At 39.7% G+C, this 27758-nt stretch overlaps 1 protein-coding gene and 1 non-coding gene across 2 annotated transcripts in view; one reads left to right on the top strand and one right to left on the bottom strand.

Annotated features, from left to right (window-relative positions):
* Positions 1-240: 240 nt before the first annotated feature.
* Positions 241-316, bottom strand: TRNAA-UGC (transfer RNA alanine (anticodon UGC)). The gene has a single exon. It is a non-coding gene; the product is annotated as a tRNA-Ala (tRNA).
* A 4920-nt stretch (positions 317-5236) lies between these two features.
* The window catches only part of SMAD1 (SMAD family member 1), a 186014-nt gene continuing 163492 nt past the window's right edge, over positions 5237-27758 (top strand). Inside the window, exon 1 of the mRNA XM_066232623.1 lies at positions 5237-5258. The gene's annotated coding sequence lies outside the window, so the exon portion shown is untranslated. The remainder of the gene's footprint in view (positions 5259-27758) is intronic.

Raw genomic sequence — 27758 nt, 5'->3', positions numbered from 1 at the left:
CCACATGCACCCGACAGGGATCCACTCGGCATGCCCACCAGGGGGCGATGCTCTGCCCATCTGGGGCGTTGCTCTGTCACAACCAGAGCCATTCTAGTGCCTGAAGCAGAGGCCATGGAGCCATCCTCAGCACCCGGGCCAACTTTGCTCCAATGGAGCCTTGGCTGCGGGAGGGGAAGAGAAAGACAGAGAAGAAGGAGAGGGGGAGGGGTGGAGAAGCAGATGGGTGCTTCTCCTGTGTGCCCTGACCAGGAATCAAACCTGGGACTCCTGCATGCAAGGCCGACGCTCTACCACTGAGCCAACCGGCCAGGGCTTTTTTTGCCCATTTTTAAATTGGACTACTTGTTTTTGTGTTGTTGAGTTTCAGTACTTCTTTATATATTTTGGATATTAAACTCTTACCAGATACATAATTTATAAATATTTTCTCCCATTTGTTAGCTTGTCTTTTCACTCTTTTGATTATGTCAAATATTAAATTTCAATACAAGTATAATGGAATATCAAGGTCTAGAATTTTTTGTGACAACATGAATGGATCTTGAGAATATCATGCTAAGTGAAAAAAGCCCCACAGGAAAAGTCAAGAACCATATGGTTTTACTCATATGTGGGATAGAAAACTGAAAACAACAATTGAACAAATGACAAATAAACAAACAAAAACTCATAAACACAGAACACAGTAAGTTGGTTATCAGAGGGAAAAGGCAAGGGAAGACGGTGAAAGGAATAGGGGTCCAATATATGGTGATGGAAGGAGATTTGACTTTGGGTGGTGAACACACAGAGCAATATATAGATGAGGTATTATAAAAGAAGAGGTCTAGGATTTTAAATTTCCTGAATATTATAAAAACCAGATTTCTTTCTTATATAAATACAAACAAGTTTGTTTCTGAATTTCCTAAAAGCTATGGAACTATCAATGATATTAGGAGACTAGTTGTCAGGGTTTGGAAATTTTCAACATGTATAAAACACGATACATTTATCTCCCTAAAAATCATGGTTTTTCCCGATAAGAGGGGAGTGTAAAAGGTATAATAATGAAGGGAATGCAGAACCGACCACATGAATACTGTTACATAAAAATTAGGGTGCTAGTCTGGGAACCTCAGGCAAGAGGAAGGGACCCTAATTAACTTGCACAGACTCTTGAAGTATAAGGACAAGAGAGCAGCAGCAATGTAAACTGGTTCAAGATATAAATTTGTTTTAAGTAATTCCTGCTTACAGGTCACCGTAAGGTAAACCGAGTATGTGTCTAGTTCCACTGAGAGTGATAAAGGCACATTAGGCTTCTTGGGTGAAGCTTTGGGGCTCTAACGGAATTAATGACAGCAAAATATCCTTAAAAGCACAACATTATTTTATATTTTAAACCTTAGAGCATAAAACAAAACTTCATTTAAAATTCAAAACCTAAGAGCATGGGGAACTGGACTCCTTCTGGACTCTTGACCGAGTGCCCAGCACATGCGCACTGGCGAAGACTGCTGCCCAGCCTACGCTGTGCTTCCAGCTGGAGCGCCAGTCCGGAGCCTCAGGTGACCCTGGCTGTGCAGCAGGAAGATGGAAAGCGCAGAATATTCTATCCCCGTTTGCCACCACCTAAGTCCATGGCAGGTGCCAGAGCAAATAGAGACATCAGCTATTGATTTTGGAAACTTCTCCCAGAAAACTGACTGGGCCAATGGGAGCTTAGCATTCTGGATGTGAATGAGGGAGGCAGCAACCTGTCAGAGGACCACTAACGGTCCAGCCAGCTCAACTCAGGAAGACCTGAGAAGAGGGACTTCCAAACTGGCAAAGCCAAGCCCAGCCCACCTGGTGGACAGTGAGCTGAATTAGTAATGAACCGACGCTAAGGTACAAGGAGAAACATAGATTTCTGTTCCTCGTTATGCTAATAAAAAAGGCAGTGTCAGCACATTAAATGGAGTATCTTCTCCAGGCTGTGCCATGTGGGCGAATCAGGGGAAGTAGAGGCCACCTAACATCCCACTGTTAATCATTCCTAGAAACACATATAAAAATAGATCATTATACGGAAGACTGTACTTTCTTGTAGGAACGAGGTTGTAATTTGGGGTTGACTTCCTGATCCAGGGTATGACCAGCAATAAATTATAAGGCAAAGCTCCATATATAAATTTTAATACTTTAAAAATAATAAGTGGCCCTGGGCGGTTGGCTCAGTGGTAGAGTGTCAGCCTGGCGTGCGGGAGTCCCGGGTTCGATTCCCGGCCAGGGCACACAGGAGAGGCACCCATCTGCTTCTCCACCCCTTCCCCTCTCCTTCTTCTCTGTCTCTCTCTTCCCCTCCCGCAGCCGAGGCTCCATTGGAGCAAAAGATGGCCTGGGCGCTGGGGATGGCTCCTTGGCCTGTGCCCCAGGTGCTAGAGTGGCTCTGGTTGCGACAGAGCGACTCCCCGGATGGGCAGAGCATCTCCCCCTGGTGGGCGTGCCGGGTGGATCCCGGTCGGGTGCATGCGGGAGTTTGTCTGACTGCCTCCCCATTTCCAGCTTCAGAAAAAAAAAAAATAATAATAATAAGTGTGCTCCAAGTTCCTTTAAAATGCACTTTACAAATTTATTATATACAATAGAAGCCCAGTGAACTATAAACTATCTATGAAGTACACGGAAGAATACTACTCTCTCAAAAAGGGGGGGGGAGGTAGAGGAGGGTACCAGGGAATAGATGGTGATGGAAGGAGACTTGACTTGGGGTCAATGCAATATACACATGATATTGAATTGTGTACCCCAAACCTGTATAATTTTATGAACCAGTGTCATCCAAGAAATTCAATAACAAATTTAAAAAATATGTGCTATAATGTAGATAAGAATTGCCTGTGTTTATTGAGCACCTACTAAATGCCGCCACCTACCTTATGTTATTTAATCCTGTGAGGAAACTGAAGCTTAAAATGGAAACATCACTTGTTCAGATACAATTATTTAGTAAGTGACTGAACTGGGATTTAAACCCAAGGCGTCTCATCATGGGAGGGAGAAAAATTGGAGAAAAACTAGGTTTTCATGATGGTGTCAGGTCACTGCATTAACCAATCTGGAGACTATTCCCAACCTCTGTACTTGTTACATGAGATAATTCAGTTCTTCATTGTTTGAGTCATTTCAAGCTGTGTTTTCTGTTATATCCAGTCTTAGCTGCCTGATATCCTGCATGAGACTTAATTCCTGCTCCAAAATATGGACTCAGTGCTTTCCTTGGCGTAGTTTCAGGCCAGAGGCACGGAGCATTTAGTAATTCAGAATCTACAATGAGTAACACGGACTCACAAGGAGTTTTCAGAATACAAGGAAAAGAAATGCTATTCTCCATTCAGTCAGGAGAGCACCTCCCCCCAATGTTTATTTCCCCTTATTTTCCGATCATCTTTGGTAACTTAGAGTATGGATAAAGGGAAAGAAGGAAAGGAAGGATAAAAGCTTATCCTATTTGCATTCCTTGGCTCACTCTGTACGTATCACCTAAACTCTCTTCTCCTCTAACTAGCTGAATCTTACTTCCTTTTCATGGTTTTTTCAAGTCACATCTTGTTCAAGAAACTTGAGAGCCCTGCAGTTCACTTCACTTTGATCTGTAATTCCTCTGGAGTCATAGTAACACATTTGCTCACCACCTGGAGACATCTCTTGGGTTATATATTCCATCTTGCTTTTTCTCTTGTTTACTTCTTGACTTCTCTAGTACTTTCTAAACTTCCCTGAGATCAGAGGCTCCCATGGCATTCTTTAGAGATTCTTATGGTGCCTACCTGCTTATGGTGGATATATGTAGTTGTCCATAAAAGACTAGGTCTTATGATTTAAAAGGTAAGTGAAAATAAGAGAAGGGTGGGTAGAAAGAAGAGAGAAAGAGGAAAAATCTAGGAATGCATGTAATCTTGACTTGGCCTGTCTTGGCATTTACAAAGTAATGGTGAGTGTGGCATGCTTTGGATAGCTTCAGATTCCTAACACAATCATGATTCTCTCCGTCATTCCTGCACCAGGGCCTCAGGTAGGGAGGACAGGGGAAGTTGAATGAATTCATAGATGTAGATTTGCTGGGATTTCAGACTGAGCCCAGGTTCTTCCGGGTATCTGCAGTCCTGTATACTCTTAGTCATGACCTGCTTCAATCAGTTGTATTTTCAGCCTGGCCCCAGTAAGCACCATGTTTCCAACTACTGCTCCTCGGGGTACAAAATAATAGTAAAAGCAGTTAGTACCACTGCAATTTTTGTCAAGAAATTTTTAAACAGGTTCCAAATGGTGAATTCCCATTATGGAACACAAGGTGATTTCCAGGGACACTAGCCTCTGCTGGCACTTCTTCCAGTCCTAAGAAAGTGCCGCTTATCCTATAGGCCCCTGCCAAATACTGGACTGCTCCCTTGAGTAATGTAAGTTTACCATACAGGGTTGTAGCCAGAGCTGTGAATTTCATGTTTGCAGTCACCTGCCCCGCCCCCCCACCTGCCACCAAAGCCTAGAAGGAGTAATGTCTTAATAGAATATGTTTAGTATTTAGTACATCAGGGGACTCCTTTCTAAAATTTTTCCTCTGTGACCCAGATTTTTGGCTTAAACCCTCAGATACACAGAATGTAGGAACATGCTTAAAATTCAATCAGATGTCTTAGGATTATTTCCTTATATACAAAGAAAAAAAATTGATGATAAATTAATTAAAACATAGATCATGGTTCTTTCTGGACAACTGTCAAAACAAAGAAACTCTCAAAGCAACAAGATTTTTTTCTGTGTTTTCTCGTTTTCTTAATCCTTATACTATTTCATTTCTTTCACTTGGTAGTTTTTTCAACTCCTTCAAAAAACAATTTCTCTGCCCCCTCCCTTTGTCCTTCATCTTATCAGCAGTATTATTCCTCACTAATGAGCCTAACAGTGAAGAGATGTCTGAACAAGTAACATGCCTCTAGTTCTCTACCCTAGTCAAGCCCGGGCTCTTCCTTTAGAAACCATGGTTGTGCAGACTGGAGAGGGGTAGAGATGAGGGTGGGAGAGGAGAAGGAAGGAATGAATGGAAAAGAGCAGAGACGTTCCTCTTTGTGCCTGGCAGGAATGGAGCAACAGAGAGCTGAATAGAAGGGTGTACAACTGGATCCGCATATGCCAAAGACGAACTGCCCCAACTTCTCAGCTCACCAGGACCAGCTTGTACCCTGAGTTATTCCGCCCAAAGGAATAAAGGCAGAAGGCTGGCCAGAACGGTAAGCAAGGCTTTCAAGCCTTAAAATTACACATAGTTTTGTATTGAGTTTTATTTCTTGAAAGAAGAGTTGCCTTACCCAATTTTAAAGGGTTTTTAAAAAATTGTTTGTTTAAGGACAGTACAATTTTTATCATTATCTTGAAAACAGCTTTTAATTCCACTACTTCTCTGCAACCAAAGCCATTCTCTTTTTCATTGTATATCACTCACTATCTCTTGTAATGGGTGAGGAGCAGGATTTTCAAGAGCAGAGATTTCACAACATTTAATGCTTCTGAACTTAGTGTTAAAACTGCCAAGTACTACATTAAAAAAGAAAGGAATTTCCATCTGTTCCCACATCTCACGTTCATCGGGATTATGTGCTTGTGAGTAGAAGTGGAGGGGGTGAGGGAGGGTTGTGGGAAGGGAGATTGAAGGGCCAGGAGCTCGGAGGGTATAAATGCACAATGCAACCAGGCCAAGGTCAAAGCCAGCGCTGGGAGAGCTGCCACAGAATTCTGGTTGAGGGGCAGATCTTGGAATGCTTGAAGTTTCTGTTTAGACATGCTTCTTTCCTCCTCTCCCTCCTTCCCCACAACCCTAGCCAGCAATTAGATACTGCAGACCATTTATAGTTAGGAAAGCTCAAGACATTCCACTAGTTCCTGGTTTGGAGCAGGTTAGAAAAAGCAGAAAAGAAAGAAAAAGATGAGTCTTAGAGAATGTAGAGCTCTAGACCTGTCAAATAAAAATCAAGGAATGTGGAATACTGACTCTTAGCTCTTACACAGAGCTTTTCATCTTCAAAGGACACAGTAAACACAAACGAATTAAGATTCACTGAAGTGCTGTGAAGAAGATTCATAAATATTATCTTCTTCATTTTACGCCTGGAGGAACTGAGAGAGGCAAAGGCACCAACCCACAGAAGCCAACAAGGTTTGGAAGATGGCCTCCGTGGGCTTCGCTGGGTGTGCTTGGTCTGGCTGTGCCTCCACCTTCTACTTGGTCACCTGGACATTACTGGTAGCTTACATTCTTAGGAGTTCACAGTGTGACAGCACTGGCAGGCTCTGGAGTGTATCTGCTCACCACATGGCAGAGGCAGAAAGAACTCTGCAGCAGATGAGGGGCAGGCGTGGGAATGAGTCAGGGGCCTGGGGTAGACCCCCAGCTCTCCCCTCTGCTCTGCGACCTTGGCTAAGGTTCCGTTTCCTCACCGCTTATATGGTAAGCTGCCATAACTTCCTTCCCCTCCTAGCCACTAAAAGGAGGGACTTCCCTTCCATCTTTCAGCCACTCGCTCGAGTTTTTCCAGTCCCCATCTGTTCCATCCCCCTTCTTTGCTGACCTCAGAGCCTATTAACTGGAAGAGAAGTAGCAGAGGTTAGCGACTGGTTCCCAAACCTGGCCATGTGCCAGAATCAGGGAGTTTGTTAAACACCAAGGCCGGGGCCCCAGCCTGGAGCGTCTGCCCCAGCCGGCCCCTGGAATTGCTGTTTGTTTCCTAACATGCCGGCAACTCAGATGCTGTCCCGAAGATGGGCAGCAACTGAGTTCTCTCAGCACCCTCAGCTCCAGGCTGAGGGACTACTAGGAAGGTGTCACACTGTCCTCATCTTCTCACTGCCAGCCCTCCTCACTCCTTCAGACACTGCTCATGCCACCACTAGCTTGATGCTAGTTGGGAGTCTGTTTTTCTTTTTCTTTCTCTCTCTCTCTCTCTCTCTCTCTCTCCCTCTCTCTCTCTCTCTCTTTCCCCCTTCCTTCCTTTCTTCCTTCCCTCCCTCCTCCCTTCTTTCCTTTCCTTTCCTTTCCTTTCCTTTCCTTTCCTTTCCTTTCCTTTCCTTTCCTCCCTCCCTTCTTCCCTCCCTCCCTCCCTCCTTTCCTTCCTTCCTTCCTTCCTTCCTTCTTTCTTTATTTTTTAAAAAGATTTTATTTATTGATTTGAGAGAGAGAGAGAAAGGGGCAGGGGGAGGAGTGGGAATCACCAATTTACAGTTGCTTTTCGCATATGCCCTGACTGGGCAAACTCAGGGTTTCGAACCGGCAACCTCAGTGCTCCAGGTCAATGCTTTATCCACTGCACCACCACAGGTCAGGCTGTTTTTCTTCTGAAATGCAAATGCTCACATCTCAGTGCATCTGGTCATCTATGATGCCTGAGTTCTTTCTGCCACAGCACTCACTCTTTAACTGGACAGATAAAATGGACATCCGTGTGCTGGCCTGGTTCACTACCGCTCTGAACATCTCTGTGGTATGCGAATTCTCTGTTTCAAACATCGACTTATGAATAACCCTTAGGAATATAAATCCACTCACTATGTGAGGAACTCCCAGATGTATTAAAGTAGGTTCATCATGACTTCGGGGTTGCCATTTGGGATTTTGACACCTTCTTATTTTATTCAAATTGATTTGTTTAGCTGGTCTTTGGCCAGTCACGATTCCTTATTGCTATCTCCGCTGAATTCAGTGGCCCTATAGTGAAGTCCACCTTTTGCTAGCTCCTTAGACGGATGAACGAGAGGTGCTCCTCCCTGAAGGTGCTCTCCCTCTCCCAGCTCCAGTTCTGTTCATTCACGGTCACCAGGGAAGGGCTTCTTCCCCCACAGTCTCTCTCTCTCTCTCTGTCACAGAGAACATCTTGGCTCCACACCACGTTTTTGCTGACATGCTTGCTGCTGTTGACGTGCATTACACTTGAATCTTTCTAAACCAGAGGTCAGCCTTTCCAAACGATGCTCCTCATTCCTGTTCCCTATTCTCTTCTGCAATACAGGGGAGTGGAGGGAAGCAGGGTGATGTCAACAGTCTTGAGGTGTAGAGAACCAGGGTGTGACTTTTGCAAAGAGAATGAGGCTCCTGTGTCCTGTGGAAAGGACTTGTATGCCTTTGAAAATCAATCTTGACTTCTTTATTTGTTCCTATTATGTTACTTTTTTCACTTAGTAAATGATTTTTAAGTATGTGTACATAACGCTGGGCACCGGGACAAGCACCTTTGTTTGTGGAAAACAAAGATGAAGGAGACGATGCCTGTCCTCAGGCTGCTCCAGCCTAGAGAAGAGTTGAGGAACCACAAGCTAAGCCATGATCTCATAAGGACCCTGAAAATGTGTCTATGCGTTGGGAACACACAGGACGGAACAACCAGAAAATGCTAAGTGACACGAGCCAATCAGGAAAGAATAAATACTGCCTGATTCCACTAACATGAGGTACCTAGATAATCAAATTTGGCTCAGTGTCCTCAAGTTATATGATCTTGGGTAAGATACATGCTCTCTTCTCAGTTTTCATTCCTCTTGTAGAAAGATAATAACACCTTTCTACATGTCGTAAGGCTTAAATATATGTGAAAACATTCTATAAACTCCAAATTTTATGAAATGTAAAACACTGTATTCTACCTCACAGTAAGATTTGGAAGTGAGCAATTTTAGAGACAAAGAAACTGAAACCCCAAAAAAGGCTGTGGGGGCAGAGGCTGGACTAGAACGCAGGGCGCCTCTGTCCATGCCAGCCCAGCCTGCGACCTGACTTTGATATCCTGGGTTCTTAGGAAGGCAAATCGAAGTGAATCCATCCCTATGTGGATAACGGCACCACCTCACTCACTGGGCCTTATACAAGCTCCTCTCAGGTGGGCAGTACCAGGAATGAAAAGATAGAAAACTGAGAAGAACAAACGTTTCATGCAGACACTTGGAAACAACTGTGCTCGTTTCCCTGGGTCCTCTTTTACTCCATAAGTTATATCGTTCATCCATTCTAGTTGAACTAGCTCAGTTCACTTCATTTCTCATCCTGAAGGATGTTCGTACTGTCCTGGCTCCTAAAGATAAGGGTTTTCTTTGGAGAAAGATGGAAAGCCTTATGAGTGCCGAGGTTGGTAGGAGGGCAGGGGTAAGTGTGACCTAGCACCTGTCACCCCGTGGTTAGAACAGTCTCCAAGGGGCTGAGAGACTTAGGTGCAGCGCCACACCTGCAGGACCTCCTCATCCCCAGGGCAGTCTGAGCCAAGTCATGGTTAGTGTTCCAACGCCAGGAGCAGCTTTTAATTCCTACAGAGTGGGGGGTGGGGACATGGGGCACAGTTACACATGTGTGACGCTCTTCTACTCGTGAACAGCTGCCAACAAGGAGCTGCAAAAGCTCTTATAGAACAAGATTCACCTTTCAAAAGTCTTTCCAAACAGACCCTGAGTCCATGCTGTGGAATTTCGGAATGGACCCACACTAGAGATTTCACTCCGTTTCCCTAGTGTCATGTCTGCCCCTGGGGATGGTATTAATTAAAGATCTAAATAAATGTAGAGACCTTGGAGAGAGAAGGCCCAGCCAGGAGAGCCAGCCAAACCCGCTGGAAGCGGGCCCCGCCACAAACAGAGCCAGAGGTAGGACTGCTGCTGCTGGAATTTTCTCTTTCTGAACGACTGGAATGCAGTCGGAATGAGAAGTCCTGGAGAAAAGACAGGTCACCTGTCACCTGTGTTACCACCAAACTCTAATCACCATTTTCATCACCCTGGTGGCAAAACTGTCATTGAAGATACGAAGAGTGGTAATATACTCAACACTTCCCAGTTGATACTGCCAACCAAAAAATAAACAATTGACAACAGCGAATGGATTGCTCTTTCACTGAAGTGTCAGCCACCCTTGGGGTTTATTTCTGTTTGCAGTATGTGTGGCATGGGCATGCAGAGCTCAGGACGAAACCAGGTCACTTCCCTCATTCCCTGGGGCCGAGCAACACTAGGAGCTGCCTCAGGAGCACCCCGAAAACTGCTGGGGCGTAACCAAGTCGTGAAAGAGTTAAAAGAGTGCACTTTCTTCTCTTGGGATCTCTGGTGCAGACACCTCGCCTAGGAACAACCTGAATAAAAATGATTTTAAAAGGCTGTTTACATGGATGGGTGGACAGGTATGTGGTAAGTCAAGTTTGGAAATTTATTTTATCACTGTAGTCAACTAAAGCAATAACATGCTAAATCCTGTTCATTCTTCCCTAGTCTTGCTTCAGTGTCCATTTTACCTCACTAATTTTATAAATTCACTTTGAATCAGTTTTAATTTGTTTTTTTGTAACTTAAAATTGAGTTGGTGGCTTACCCAGATCATTCACTAATGTAGACCACGTATTTTGTCTGATATGAAAATAAAAAATATAATTTATCAAAATTTGTAGGGTGCAGTGAAAATAATTAGAGCAAAATATATAGCATCTAATGCATATACAAATAAGGAGATCTAAAATCAATAGTCTAAGCTTCTGCCCTGACCGGATAGCTTGTTTGGCTAGAGCATCATGCTGAAGGACAGAGGTTGTCAGTTCAATCCCTGGTCAGGGTACATACAGGAACAAATCAATGTTCCTGTAGTCTCTGTCTGTCTCCTTTCTTCTCTCTCTCAAATCAATAAAATACACATTAAAAAAATAGCAATTTTTTTTAAAAAAGTCTAAGCTTCCATGTTAAGAAATTGGAGAAAGAAGAGCAATTTAAGCCTAATGCAAGCAGAAAAAAAATAATAAAAATTAAACCAGGAATCAATGAAATTAAAAACAGAAAATCACTAAATAAATAAAAAAAGCTGGTTCTTTGAAAAGATTTAACATATTAATAAGCTTTTACTCAGCCTAAGAAAAAAAGAGAGAGAGAGGTCATAATTTAGTAATATCAGAAATGAAAGAAGGGTCATCATGACTGATCTCAGGCACATTAAAATGATAATTAAGAAATATTATTAATGGCCTGACCGGGCAGTGGCGGTCAGATAGAGCATCAGACTAGGATGCGGAAGACCCAGGTTAGAGACCCTAAGGTTACCAGCTTAAGCGAGGGCTTATCTGGTTTGAGCAAAAGCTCACCAGCTTGAGCCCAAGGTCGCTGGCTCGAGCAAGGGGTTACTCGGTCTGCTGAAGGGCCGCGGTCAAGGCATGTATGAGAAAGCAATCAATGAACAATTAAGGTGTTGCAACACGCAACAAAAAACTAATGATTGATGCTTCTCATCTCTCTTCGTTCCTGTCTGTCTGTCCCTGTCTATCCCTCTCTCTGACTCTCTCTGTCTCTGTAAAAAAAGAAAAAAAAGAAAAAATGAAGATGACGTCAGAGAAATGGCGCCATAAGGAGCGATACCGATAAATCTCCCCCAAAATTCAACAAGATCTTCAACCAGAGACAAAAAAATCTATCCTTGGAGCCTCCAGAAGTTCCACACTAAACACAAAGGTATGATTGAGCGAAAAATTGACTAAATATATAATCAACCCCGAAGGAAATAGGGAGTAAGAAACACTCCGCCTTCCTCACTAACCTAAATAAGGGCTGCTTTCACTGGGAACTGAGAGTATAGAAACTAAAGCGGGCATAGCGTGTGAATAGAACCAGACTGCGGCACAAACGTCCGAACCAGGCTGGGGCATGGACATCCAAGCCAAGGAATAACTGTGCTTGTGGCAACCCAGTCAACACAAGCTAACGCTCGTGCCAAACCCAGACAAAGAAAGGCACTTGGGACAGCCATCTGCCTCGATCTCCTGGTCAGCACGTGCAGATAGTGGGCGAGAGATTTCTCCTAGAGCCCCGGGAGTGGGAGCCTGTGTTACCGGACAGAGGGGCAGGGTCAGAGGCCTTTCTGTGGGCTGAAACCAGAGTCTCAGGGTCGCCCCTGTGCCCTGAAAAGCAGCGCGTGGGGAGTGAGTGGGAGTGAAATTCCCTACACTTGAACTTTTCTGTGTGGGCGGGGCACCTCACCGGGAGTGAGAGGCAGCCGGCCTGATATCCTGGTTGGCGAGCGCAGATAGTGGGGAGAGATTCCCCCGGGAGTGGGCGCCTGTGTTCCCGGACAGAGGGGCAGAGTCAGAGGTCTTTGTGTGGGCCAAAGCCCTGCCTGACTATACTAGTGACTCTGACTGATTGAGCCTTACCCAGAGCCCTGCACTGAGTGGGAATAGAGTGGGGAGTTGCCAGCTCTTTGAGCCTCTTACTCTCCAGGCAGAGGCAGCAGCAACCCCATAGCTGGATCATCAGGCTACTAATTCAGGAAGTAAAGACTAGGAGAGAGGCTCCAGGAATATGGACTCTCTCATTGGCAGAGCCTGCAAATGCTAATGAGCCTCTACTGCCAACGAAACTGAAGCCCAATATAGGACATCGCCATAGAGACTTATCAACTGAAAACCTCTACCTAAGCATGCCACAGGGGAAGAACCCAGAGTACAGAGTCACTGACCAGGAAGAGGGAGAGAAAAGAAAAAGCAAGAAGATAACCTTTCTTTTTTTTTTTTTTTTTTAATTTTTTTTTAATTTTTTAATTTTTTTTATTTATTCATTTTAGAGAGGAGAGGGAGAGACAGAGAGGGGGAGAGAGAGAGAGAGAGAGAGAGAGAGAGAGAGAGAGAAGGGGGAGGAACTGGAAGCATCAACTCCCATATGTGCCTTGACCAGGCAAGCCCAGGGTTTCGAACCGGCGACCTCAGCATTTCCAGGTCGATGCTTTATCCACTGCACCACCACAGGTCAGGCCAAAGATAACCTTTCAAAATCAAGAATAATCCAAGACTTTATAAATCAAGACTTTATAACCTATCCCATTTTATTATATTTGTTTGTTTGTTTCTCTTATCTTCTTGTATTGATTATTTTCTTCCTCTTCCAATTTGGTCGTTTAATTCTCTGCTGGTCTTACTCTCTCCTCTCCTTAAACTACACTACCCATAAGTGTTACATCTCCCATTATCTTTTCTTTCTTCTTCCTTTCTCTCTATGAGGGTTGCACTCCAAAACCTTAACACTCTCTTTCTCTCTCTCTCCTTTTATTCTTTTTTCTTCTTTTTGTGTTTTCCTCTTTCTTTCTTTTTTTCTCCCTCTATATTAGTTTCTTCTTTTCTCCTTTACTTTTCCTCTCATTCAGTCCTCAATCATGAACAAATTACTTTATCTGGGACTCAAGTTTTTCTTTGTGGCACTTTGGGTTTTTTTTTACTTCGCTTTTTAAACTCACTAGCAGTGCTCCCAACCCTGGTTCTCCATTTTATCTAGTTCTTGCTCCACTAAATATAATAAAAACTTTTTAATTTTTTCCCCTTTTTCCTGTTTTCCTCTTATCTCTCTCATCATATCTCTTAGTCAACCATCACCTAAAAGTAAATCATTTTATTCTTGACCCAAATTTTTTCCTTTTTTGCATTTTGTGGGTTCATGCCCCTTTTTTGCCCCTTTATCACTTCTCTCCAACTCAGGCCCTCCATTATAGGTAGTTTTTGTTCTATTTAGCACAATATAATTCACAGTTCACCACAAGATTTTCTCAAGAAGGAGGGGAGAGGAGAGGAGAGGGCAAAAGGGGGGGGTAATATTTTTTTTTATTCTTTTTAATTTTAATTTTTTATTCTTTATTAATTCTCAATAATACTATCAACAAAACCACCCTCAGATTCCATTAAGGAAAAAGAAATCGAATATCATGGATACAAAAGACAGAGAGGTAGCACAGATAGATGAGGAAAAATCTATGGAGAAAAAATTTAAAATATTGGAAAACTTAGAGCTAAAAGACAAAGAATTTAAAATAGAAATCCTAAAAATACTCAGAGATATACAAGAAAACACAGAAAGACAATTTAGAGAGCTCAGAAAACAACTCAATGAACACAAAGAATATATTACCAAGGAAATTGAAACTATAAAAACAAATCAAACAGAGATGAAAAACTCAATTCACAAGCTGAAAAATGAGGTAACAAGCTTAGCTAATAGAAAAGGCCAAATAGAAGGTAGGATTAGTGAAATAGAAGACAAGCAACTTGAGGCACAACAGAGAGAAGAAGAAAGAGACTCAAAAATAGAAAAAACGAGAAAGCTCTACAGGAATTGTTTGACTCTATCAAAAAGAATAACGTAAGAATAATAGGTATATCAGAGGGAGAAGAGAGAGAAAATGGAATGGAGAACATATTAAAACAAATAATAGATGAGAACTTCCCAAACCTGTGGAAAGAACTAAAGCCTCAAATTCAAGAAGCAAACAGAACACCGAGTTTTCATAACCCCAACAAAACTACTCCAAGGCACATCATAATGAAATTGGCACAAACCAACGACAAAGAAAAAATTCTCAAGGCAGCCAGAAAAAAGAAGAATACAACATATAAAGGAAGGCCCATTAGATTATAATCCGATTTCTCAACAGAAACTCTACAAGCTAGAAGAGAGTGGACCTCAATATTTAAAGTCCTGAAAGAGAGGAACTTTCAGCCATTAATACTATACCCATCAAAGCTATCCTTCAAATATGAAGGAGAAATAAAAACATTCACAGATACAGAAAAGATGAGGGAATTTATCATCAGAAAACCTGTACTCCAGGAATTACTAAAGTGGGTTTTCCAACCAGAAACAAAGAACAAAACAAAACAAAATCACAAGTAAAAGCTCCATGAAGAAAACAATAAAACCAAATTTAAACTGTGACAACAACATAAAAGGGGGGGGGGGAGGACAGAGATTAACAGTAGCAACGGACGATGGAGTGCAAAAGTACTCACAAGATAGTGCACTACAATGAACAGGGTAGGAACCCTTTTCATTACTTAATGGTAACCACCATTGAAAAAACCACCACAGAAGCACATGATTTTAAAAAGATAGCAACAGAGGAGAGATGTATGGAATACAACCAAACAAAAACAAAAGATAGAAAAACGAAAGAGAAGAATCAAACAAGACACAAAACTAACAGAAAGCAATGCATAAAATGGCAATAAAGAACTCACAAGTGTCAATAATTACACTAAATATAAATGGATTAAACTCACCAATAAAAAGGCACAGAGTAGCAGAATGGATTAAAAAAGAAAATCCAACTGTATGCTGCCTACAAGAAACTAATCTAAGCAACAAGGATAAAAACAAATTCAAAGTGAAAGGCTGGAAAACAATACTCTAAGCATATAACATAAAAAAAGCAGGTGTAGCAGTACTCATATTTGATAATGCTGACTACAAGACAGCAAAAGTACTCAGAGACAAAAATGGTCATTTCATAATGATTAAGGGGAAGCTGAATCAAGAAGACATAACAATTCTTAATATATATGCACCAAACCAAGGAGCACCAAAATATATAAGACAGCTACTTATTAACCTAAAACCAAAAACTGACAAAAATACAATCGTACTTGGAGACTTCAATACACCGCTGACGGCTCTAGTTTGGTCATCCAAACAGAGAATCAATAAAGATATATTGGCCTTAAACAAAACACTAGAGCACCTGGATATGATAGACATCTACAGGACATTTCATCCCAAAGTGACAGAGTATACATTTTTCTCCAGTGTACATGAATCATTCTCAAGAATTGACCATCTGTTGGGCCACAAAAACAACATCAGCAAATTCAGAAAAATCAAAGTTGTACCAAGCATATTTTCTGATTATAAAGCCTTGAAACTAGAATTCAACTGCAAAAAAGAGGAAAAAACCCCCACAAAAAAGTGGAAACTAAACAACATACTTTTAAAAAATGAATGGGTCAAAGAAGAAATAAGCACAGAGATCGAAAGATATATACAGACAAATGAAAATGATAATACAACATATCAAAATCTATGGGATGCAGCAAAAGCAGTGATAAGAGGGAAGTTCATATCACTTCAGGCCTATATGAACAAGAGAGAGCCCAAGTGAACCACTTAACTTCACACCTTAAGGAACTGGAAAAAGAAGAACAAAGACAACCCAAAACCAGCCGAAGAAAGGAGATAATAAAAATCAGAGCAGAAATAAATGAAATAGAGAACAGAAAAACTATAGAAAAAATTAATAGAACAAGAAGCTGGTTCTTTGAAAAGATCAACAAAATTGACAAACCCTTGGCAAAACTTACCATGGAAAAAAGAGAAAGAACTCATATAAACAAAATCCAAAATGAAAGAGGAGAAATCACCACGGACATCAAAGATATACAAAGAATTATTATAGAATACTATGAAAAACTTTATGCCACTAAATTCAACAATCTAGAAAAAATGGATAAATTCCTAGAACAATACAACCTTCCTAGACTGAGTCATGAAGAAGTAGAAAGCCTAAACAGACCAATTAGTAGGGAAGAAATAGAAAAAACTATTAAAAACCTCCCCAAAAATAAAAGTCCAGGCCCAGTTATACTAGTGAATTTTATCAAACATTCAAAGAAGACTTGGTTCCTATTCTACTCAGTCTTCCAAAAAATTGAAGAAGAAGCAATACTTCCAAACACATTTTATGAGGCCAACATAACCCTCATACCAAAACCGGGCAAGGACAGCACAAAAAAAGCAAACTACAGACCAATATCTCTAATGAATACAGATGCTAAAATACTAAACAAAATACTAGCAAATCGAATACAACAACATATTAAAAAAATAATACATCATGATCAAGTGGGATTCATCCCAGAATCTCAAGGATGGTTCAACATACGTAAAATGGTTAACGTAATACACCATATCAACAAAACAAAGAACAAAAACCACATGATCTTATCAATAGATGTAGAAAAGGCATTAGGTAAAATACAACACAATTTTATGTTTAAGACTCAACAAAATGGGTATAGAAGGAAAATATCTCAACATGATACAGGCCATATATGATAAACCATCAGCTAACATCATATTAAATGGCACTAAACTGAAGGCTTTCTCCCTTAAATCAGGAACAAGACAGGGTTGTCCATTCTCTCCACTCTTATTTAATGTGGTTCTAGAGGTTCTAGCCAGAGCAATCAGACAAGAGAAAGAAATAAAAAGCATCCATATTGGAAAACAAGAAGTAAAGGTATCACTTTTTGCAGATGATGTGATCCTATACATCGAAAACCCCAAAGAATCTACAAAAAGACTTCTAGAAACAATAAGCCAATACAGTAAGGTCGCAGGATACAAAATTAACATACAAAAGTCCATAGCCTTTCTATATGCCAACAATGAAACATTTGAGAACAAACTCAAAAGAATAATCCCCTTCACGATTGCAACAAAAAAATAAAATACCTAGGAATAAAAATAACAAAGAATGTAAAGGACCTATATAATGAAAACTATAAACATTGTTAAGGGAAATCGAAAAAGATACAATGAGATGGAAAAATATTCCTTGTTCTTGGATAGGAAGAATAAATATAATCAAGATGGCCATATTACCCAAAGCAATATACAAATTTAATGCTATTCCCATCAAAATTCCAATGACATTTTTAAAGAAATGGAACAAAAAATCATCAGATTTATATGGAACTATAAAAAACCTCGAATAGCCAAAGCAATCCTAAAGAAAAAGAACGAAGCTGGGGGCATTACAATACCTGACTTCAAACTATATTATAGAGCCACGACAATCAAAACAGCATGGTATTGGCAGAAAAATAGACACTCAGACCAATGGAACAGAATAGAAAGTCCAGAAATAAAACCATATATATATGATCAAATAATTTTTGATAAAGGAGCCAACAACACACACTGGAGAAAAGAAATCCTCTTCAACAAATAGTGCTGGGGAAACTGGAAAACCACATGCAAAAGAATGAAACTCGACTATAGCTTGTCCCCTTGTACTAAAATTAATTCAAAATGGATCAAAGACCTAAATATAAGACCTGAAACAATAAAGTACAAAGAAGAAGACATAGGTTCTAAACTCGTGGACCTGGGTTTTAAAGAGCATTTTATGAATTTGACTCCAAAGGCAAGGTAAGTGAAGGTAAAAATAAATGAATGGGACTACATCAGACTAAGAAGTTTTTGCTCAGCAAGAGAAATTGACAACAAAATAAACAGACAGCCAACTAAATGGGAAATGATATTTTCAAACAGCAGCTCAGATAAGGGCCTAATATCCAAAATATACAAAGAACTCATAAAACTCAACAACAACCAAACAAACAATCCAATAAAAAATGGGAAGAGGATATGAACAGACACTTCTCCCAGGAAGAAATACAAATGGCCAACAGATATATGAAAAGATGTTCATCTTCATTAGTTATTAGAGAAATGCAAATCAAAACTGCAATGAGATACCACCTCACACCTGTTAGATTAGCTATTATTAACAAGACAGGTAATAGCAAATGTTGGAGAGGCTGTGGAGAAAAAAGAACCCTCATTCTCTGTTGGTGGGAATGTAAAGTAGTACAACCATTATGGAAGAAAGTATGGTGGTTCCTCAAAAAACTGAAAATAGAACTACCTTATGACCCAGCAATCCCTCTACTGGGTATATACCCCCAAAACTCAGAAACATTAATACCTAAAGACACATGCAGTCCCATGTTCATTGCAGCATTGTTCACAGTGGCCAGGACATGGAAACAACCAAAAAGCCCTTCAATAGAAGACTGGATAAAGAAGATGTGGCATATATACACTATGGAATACTACTCAGTCATAAGAAATGATGACATCGGATCATTTCCAACAAAATGCTGGGAACTTGATAACATTATACGAAGTGAAATAAGTAAATCAGAAAAAACCAGGAACTGTATTATTCCATAGGTAGTTGGGACATAAAAGCAAGACTAAGAGACATTGATAAAAGTGTGGTGGTTACGGGGGGGGGGGGGGGGGGGGGGGAGGGAGAGGAAAAGGGAGAGGGGGATGGGCACAAAGAAAACTAGATAGAAGGTGACGGAGGACAATCTGACTTTGGGTGATGGCTATGCAACATAATTGATTGACAAGATAACCTGGACATGTATCTTTGAACATATGTACCCTGATTTATTGATGTCACCCTAGTAAAATTAATAAAAACAAAAAATAAATAAATAAAAAACAAAAATTAAAAAAAATATATCATTAATGACTCTATGCTCAGAAATTTGATCAGTTAGATGAAATATACTACTGTAATTATTTGAAAGATACCAACTATCAAAATTAATACAAGGAGAAACAGATAATCTGAATAGGCCTACATATGAGTCAGGGTTTTTTAGAAAAACACAACAAATAGAATGTATATATGTCTAATTTACACATATATCATGTATATGATTTATTATAAGGCATTAGCATAGATAATTATGGAGGATGGAAAATCCTGAATCTGCAGGGTAGGCCAGCAGGTTGCAGACCCGGAAGAGGAAATGCTACAGTTTCAGACCGAGGCTGTCTGCTGCAGAACCAGGAGGTGCCCCTGTGCAGATGGGCTCTGAAAGCAGTCAGTCTGCTGGAGAGTCTTCTCTTGCTCAGGGGAGTTCAGTCTTTTTGTTATATTCAGACCTTCAACCTGTTTAAGGCCCACCCACATGATGGAAGGCAATCTGCTTTACTCAAAGTTTACAAACTTAAAAGGTAATCTCATCCAGAAACACCAGAATAACGTTTAACCAAATATCTAAGCACCCCATGGCCCAGCCAAATTGACACACAAAATTGACCATCACAGTCTAAATGCTGAAGAGATTGAAACAATAATCAATAACCTTGAAAAAAAAAAAGAAAGCATCAGCCCCATAGAGTTTCACCTGTGAGTTCTACCACACATTTAAGGAAGAAATAATGCCAATTTTCTACAATCATTTCCAGAAACTAGAAAGGAAAGGAATACTTCCTAACTTACTCTATGAAGCCAACATTACCCTAATACCATACCAGATAAAGAAGGAAAACTGTAGACCAGTATCTCTTATGATACAGATGCAAAAGTTCTCAATAAAATATTAGTAAATCATATTCAACAATGTATAAAATTACAAGACAAACCATTGGGATTTGTGACAGGTATACAAGGCTGGCTCAATAACAAAAAATCAAGTAATTAAACTGATCTCCTCAATAGACTGAAGAAGAGAAATCATATGCTCACATCAAGTGATGCAGAAAAAGTACCTGACATTCTCCAACATTCATTCAAGATAAAAACTTTCAGCAAACTAAAAATATGGTGGACTTCCTCAGCTTGATAAAGAATATCTATAAAAAATTTACAACTATTATCATACTTAATGATAAGAAACAAATTATTTCACCCTAAGATCGGATTGAGATAAAGATGCCCACTCTCCTATTCAACATATACTGGAAGTCTTATATAGTGCATTAAGACAAGAAAAGGAAGTAAAAGGAATATAGATTAAGAAAGGATAAATCAAAGTGTTTGTTTGCAGATGGCATGATTGTCATGTACAAAATCCCAAAGATAAGCCCAAGAAAAGAAAAGAAAACTGAAGAAATCGTGGAGCAAATAAACAATTACAGCACATTTGCAGGGTACCAGGTTTACATACAAAAGTCAATTATTTTCGGCCCTGGCTGGTTGGCTCAGTGGTAGAGTGTTGACCTAGCGTGCAGAGGACCCGGGTTCGATTCCCAGCTAGGACACACAGGAGAAGCGCCCATTTGCTTCTCCACCCCTCCGCCACGCTTTCCTCTCTGTCTCTCTCTTCCCCTCCCACAAGCCAAGGCTCCATTGGAGCAAAGATGGCCCGGGCGCTGGGGATGGCTCTGTGGCCTCTGCCTCAGGCGCTAGAGTGGCTCTGGTCGCAACATGGCGACGCCCAGGATGGGCAAAGCATCGCCCCCTGGTGGGCAGAGCGTCACCCCTCATGGGCGTGCCGGGTGGATCCCCATCGGGTGCATGCAGGAGTCTGTCTGACTGTCTCTCCCTGTTTCCAGCTTCAGGAAAAAAAAAAAAAGAAACAAACAAACAAACAAACAAAAAAACCCAACAAAAGTCAATTATTTTCCTATCTGTCAGCAACAAAATTCAGAACAAATTTGAACTTAAAATTAAAAATACATTACCACCCTAAAAATGAAATATTCAGATGTAAATCTAACAACAGAATATGTCTAGAAACTATATTAGAAAAACTACAAAACTTTTATAAAAAAATTAAAGATCTAGCCTGACCAGGCAGTGGCACAGTGGATAGAGTGTTGGACTGGGATGTGGAGGACTCAGGATCGAGACCCTGAGGTCGCCTGCTTGAGTGTGGGCTCATCTGGTTTGAGCAAAGCTCACCAGCTTGGGCCCAAGGTCGCTGGCTTGAGCAAGGGGTTACTCGGTCTGCTGTGGCCCCACGGTCAAGGCACATATGAGAAAGCAATCAATGAACAACTAAGGTGCCACAACAAAAAACTGATGATTGATGCTTCTCATCTCTCTCTGTTCCTGTCTGTCTTTCCCTATCTATCCCTCTCTCGGACTCTCTCTCTGTCTCTGTCTCTGTAAAAAAAAAAAAAATTAAAGATCTAAATAAATGAAGAGATATCCCATGTTCATGAATGAGTAGACTCAATATATTGTCAAGATGTTAGTTCTTCCCAACTTATCTAGGTTTGGTGCATCCCAATCAAACTGTCAGCAAAGTATTTTGTGAATATTGACAAATTATCCTGAAGTTTGTATGGAAAGGTAAAAGACTGAAAATAGCAAACACAATGTTGGAAAAGAAGAATAAGGTCAAGAACTGACATATTACCCAACTTTAACACTTACTATAAAGCTACAGTAACCAAGGAAATATGGTGGCTTGACCTGTGGTGGAGCAGTGGATAAAGCATTGACCTGGAATGCTGAGGTCACTGGTTCGAAACCCTGGGCTTGGCACATATGGGAGTTGTTGCTTTCTGCTCCTCCCCCCTTCTCTCTCTGTCTCTGTCTCTCCCTCTCCCTCTCCTCTCTGAAATGAACAAATAAAATCTTTAAAAAAAGAAACATGGTAAGGGCAAAAGAACACAGACACACACACAGCTATAGCCAACTGATCTTTGGCAAAGGAGTCAAGGCAATTCAATGGAAAAGGATAGTTTTATCACCAAATGGTGGTGAAATAACTGAACATTCCTATTAAAAATAAATCTAGATAAAGAACTTACACATTTCACAAAAATTAATTCAAAATTGATCATAGACATAAATAGAAATCACAAAACTAGAATTTATATAAAGGTACTTTATATTGCCTGCTCCATGGTCCTCTCCACTGCACCACAATTGTCTCCCATTTGAGCCAAAGAACAGGCACAGTGAATTTATCATTTTGCCAATTCCTCAAGGGAACTTTCTTACTCTCCTTTTAAGTAAAGTTTTCAAACACAAACTATGAGCCCCCAAAATGTCAGAGAATAGGGGAAAATATATTCTCTCTGAAAGAAGAAAGTTAGAATCATTCTCCTGAATCCAAAGAGAAGAAATAATTTGATTATAATCACATACCCTTATGCAGTCTCTGAATTCATTACAAGTCTTCTTTTCATACCTTAGAAAGCCCATCTAACTAGTGTTATTCTTTGGTAAACAAACTGAAGATTAGCGGCCAAAATATGTGAAGTGCTCTGATTTCACAAAAGGAAAGTATTTAAATGATCACACTGAGTACTAACGTTTAGTTTTCTTTATCCGAGAAATTGGACTGATTTTGCTCTCTCCCTAAGTTTCAGATCCATTAGCCTTGACCACAGGATGAGCCCCCATAAGCATATTTGTTGCAATTTTTTCTTTAAACATAGCTCAAAATCTAAAGAAAGATTGGAGCTCCAAAGTCTTTTGAGTTTGCTTGATTGTGAGTGAATTGAAACTGTAACCCGCGGTTCCAGTCCAGGACCTGGAAAAAAAAATTAGGGCAAATAAAAAATAATTGAGGCAGTAGTTGAGATGATGCATTTTACTGCCTTTTGCCATGCTTTGAGTCAAACTGCCAGTGATCATAACTGCTTTATACCTTTAATGGGGAGTGGACTGAGAGGAATTCTGTAGACAGAGTGAATTATTCATAGGAGTTTGGGTTATTTTAATATATCAACAAGCTTTGCCATATTTCAAAGCAATAAAATGTTAATTAATTCTTCACAATTCTATTCAATGTTTTGTCAAAGACCTTTCCAATGTTTTAAGAATATTCTGCATCTGAATATTCCTAAATGCAGTTCTTGCTGCTGGCTTTATATGCATAAGGACAAGGAAGCAAAAAGATTGGCCAGGGTCAAGGAGAGAATGTGTCGGCATTGAAATTGAAAACCTGGATCCACATCCGGGTGTTGTATTACCAAACAGGGGGAGATAAAGATGGATACTCTATCCAGGCTGAGCTAGAAGGTGCCATTCCAATGATTGGGGAAGAAATTGAGTTTGCAAAAATGAAAGTAACATAAGAGGCAAGAAACAAGATAGAGGAAACTCAATTTTCATCATGCAGAGGTGAGAACACTTGGAGGGCATTTGAATGTGTTCTCTTAATATAGTTAAGAAAACACAAGTCTCAATAAGGACATTAAAACTATTTAAAGGTAGGCCTTTATTTGAGAAGTCAGTATGTAAAGAAAAGATAAATTAAAATTCATATTTAAAAACCAAAGATTTATTTTTGCCAGGCAGACTGTGTTTGGATTCCAGTTCTACCACTGGCAATCTGTGTGACTGTGGGCAGATTTCTCAACCTTTCTAAAGCTCACTTGCTAAAAGGACCAAATGTAGGGACAGCATTTATCATTCTGCTTGGCATACAGCATGCATTCAACAAAAGGTAGCTGCTGTTCCTCCACCTACTGCTATTATTTCCTCCCTTAATTTCACCATATCCCCTCTTGCCTGTTTATATTTTCATCCTTCACGTTTTATTCAACTACCTTATAATCTAGTCAGGGGATACTGGAGTTGTGAAACTGACACACTCAATTCTCAGATCAGAAGGTTCAATTGCCTCAAAACCTGGAGTTCATGTTTTCCATGACGTGCTTCTTATAAAAAAATGGTTTCACTGGAAATGACCTCATCTCTAACTTTTCTGAAATGATGGAGCTTATCTGAACGTCTGGTGTGAACTTTATCTCTGAACATGGGTTAGTTTTTTATTCTTTACAATTATCGTTTTATCCTTTTATCTCAAGTAAAGTAGGTATTCTTCTTCCTTCACCAAAGTTACCTTTTCCTAGGATTCCATTATCCTTGAAAAATTACTTCCACATTTTCCCTATTCTTTCTATTTACCCTAAAAGTATCACAAGATGTCTTTAACATTTTAAGAAAAGTGATACATACAAATATTGAAGTAGAAAAAAGGAGCAAAAACTCACCCAGAATCCTACCACCTAGAATCACTATCATTAACTTGTGTGACCATTATTTCAGATGTCTCTTTATAGTTACACATAGTACATGCTAGCATGTCAAAGGCAAAAACAACCTCCGCTGGGGTAAATTTTTGCAAATTTCCAGAACATCAGGGTTGAAGAACTTTGAGTTTCCAAAGTGTCCAGAGCTCATACAAATGTTGGAGAATCAGATTTACAAGTACTTACATTAGTACTAGGAGACGATGAAGCAATTTCTTTAAATGTAATGTAATTCTTTTCCACTTAGAATTCCATATCCAGCCAAAATGTTAAATTATGAGGGTGCGACAAAGATAATTTGAAAATGCAAGGTCTCAATAATTTTCCTCTGAAGCGAACCTTCTTAGAAGTCTAACAGGACATGTGAGCTGACAAAATGAAGACATACCAACAATGAAGAAATCGTGCAGGTAATGAGGGCTCTAGACGGGAAAGAAATTCCCAGGATGGATGATGAATTCTTAGACTGAGAACTGATCAGACCTTGGAGTGCACATAGTCCAGGCTGGAGCAGAAAAACACCGGAGTACAGGAGAGACATTTTCAAGAAGAATATGAAATATATGGAATACTTAATATGTTTAAATATATTTTAATAAAGTTTCTATTCTGATAAGGTCTTGGGTTGCTACACAAAAAAGTTATGTCAAAAGAAGCATATTTTAACTCCAAAAAAATTAAACAGAAGAAAAAACAAAAAAAAATTTGTTCAAGAAAGAAAATATAACCACTGCATACTATGTAGTTCAGCTGTGAAATAGTTATATACTCATAATATGACCACTAAATATTGATTTAACTCCAAATGGTAAGGAAGAAGAAAGGAAGGGAAGTATATAGTTGTAAGTCATATGTACAGATGGACGATGTGGGTTGGGGTTGGATTGTAAAAGAGCTAAACCCTCCCTTGTAGTAAATCAATGCGTAATTCCTTTATCTGAAAAATTATGAAATAGCATCACTTATTAATCCAGAGATACATACAAAAAATATGAGAGATTTAAAAGTTGCTGTCTTATACACTTCAGGTGTACACTTCTATAACACATCATCTATATATTGCATTGTGTTTTCATCACCCAAAGTTTAGTATCCTTTGGTCACCATATATTTGATCCCCTTTACCCTCTTCAAGCTCCTCCCAACCTTCCTTCCCTCTGGTAACCACCATACAGTTGCCTCTGTCAGTGAAGTTTTTTTGTTTAATTGCTCATTTGTTGGTTTCTGCTTTATATCCCACATATGAGTAAAATCATGATTCTTGCCCTATTTCCAGACAAATATTTTGAACACAGTAAAATTTTTTTTTTTTTTTTAAATTTTATAATTTTATTTTTTTAATGGGGTGACATCAATAAATCAGGATACATATATTCAAAGATAACAAGTCCAGGTTATCTTGTCGTTCAATTATGTTGCATACCCACCACCCAAAGTCAGATTGTCCTCTGTCACCTTCTATCTTGTTTTCTTTGTGCCCCTCCCACCCCCTATCCCTCTCCCATTCCCCCCTCCCCACCGTAACCACCACACTCTTATCAATGTCTCTTAGTTTCAGTATTATGTCCCACCTACGTATGGAATAATACAGTTCCTGTTTTTTTCTGATTTACTTATTTCGCTTCGTATCATGTTATCAAGATCCCACCATTTTGCTGTAAATGTTCCGATGTCATCATTTCTTATGGCTGAGTAGTATTCCATAGTGTATATGTGCCACATCTTCTTTATCCAGTCATCTATTGAAGGGCTTTTTGGTTGTTTCCATGTCCTGGCCACTGTGAACAATGCTGCAATAAACATGGGGCTGCATGTGTCTTTACGTATCAATGTTTCTGAGTTTTTGGGATATATACCCAGTAGAGGGATTGCTGGGTCATAAGGTAGTTCTATTTTCAGTTTTTTGAGGAACCACCATACTTTCTTCCATAATGGTTGTACTACTTTACATTCCCACCAACAGGAACACAGTAAAAATTTAAGGAATAAAGATATGATCCTCTTGAGGTCAAACTCCAGCCAATCAAATGACAAGTGAAAACACTACAGTAAACAAATTGACAGAAAACATTCATGCCATCTAACTGGTAAAATAAAGCAAAGGGTGAGGATAAATGTCCTGAACAGACTATAAATGTTATCAATCTTGACAAAGTATAAATGAATTAACTAAAAATATTGGAGAAAACGGGAGATAACGATGGAAGATAAATATGCAGATGCCTCCATCTTTAATGACCACGGGTAAAAAAAATAAAGGTAAACTAAATAATGCAGGTGTACTTTTACTTTAAGATGCAACAATAAACTTGAAGAAAAATAATGCAATTAACTAAAATAGGTGGCAAAGACTTTCTCCTTTGACCAAACTTGATTCAGACTTCTCCTTCTGACTAGTCCCTGATCTTGGCCTCTGACTGTGGCCCATTAAGCCCAGTTTCAGCAAGAATCCTGCTGGGTCAGTCTTGGGAAAATTTTATACCCTTGATATCTGATCAAATTCCTTATCCCCAATGCTTGGTATCTTATCACCTTGGCTTACCTTCAGCAGGAATCCTGTTGAGTTGGTCTAGCAAGAATCCCCCCAATCTTCATCTTTTCTCTCAGTAATTTTCCATCCACTGACCCTTCGCCCTGCTCCTTGGCTATCGCTTCCCACTGTCTCTTCTTGTATTCGGAGTTGAGCCCCGTCTCTTTCCTCTACTACAAAACCTATTGTGATAGTCCCTCTGAATAAAGTCAGCCTTACTCTCTTTAACAGTGTCATAAATCATTTTTTCTTTAATAGTTGGAGGTTAGGAAGGAAAGATAGGAAATATGCTAATTTTGCCATTTTTATTGTGGCTTCAAGCCAATTTTCTGAAAGTCGTTCAACAGATTGGCCTTAGAACAAATTGACTTTTGGTGAATTGGTACAGTGAATTAGCTTGGACAAATTTACTTTTAGTGAATTGGCCTGCCTCTGCTTCAGTAGGAAGCCAGTAAATATATCTAAAGAAATACAGAATTAAATACTATATATTTATGTAATTTAATTCTGTGTGTGTATAAATACATATATAAATACATAAATTTTGCATACAAAGTTATAGTACATAAAGACAACCACTAAAACAAACACATAAGCCTCTCAAGTAATAAGAAGTATTACAGACATATACACAGAAGAAAAGGAAACAGTGGAAAAAATTTTAAACTATATAACAGGAAGCACCAAAAATGGCAGATGTAAACCCAAATATATCTGTTGTGGTAGGAAGTACAAATGGGCTAAAATCACACATTTTAAAAAACCTGATTATATTAAAAATAATGATAACCTCAGCTGCACTCTGGAAAGAAGGTAATATAAAGGAAATGTTTATCAACAGTTGTGGAGCCAAGTTGCT

Source organism: Saccopteryx bilineata, chromosome 1 (assembly GCF_036850765.1).
Source record: "Saccopteryx bilineata isolate mSacBil1 chromosome 1, mSacBil1_pri_phased_curated, whole genome shotgun sequence".
Classification (NCBI taxonomy): domain Eukaryota; kingdom Metazoa; phylum Chordata; class Mammalia; order Chiroptera; family Emballonuridae; genus Saccopteryx; species Saccopteryx bilineata.
Note: the sequence above shows the minus strand (reverse complement) of the source record. Positions and strands in the feature narration are given on the sequence as shown.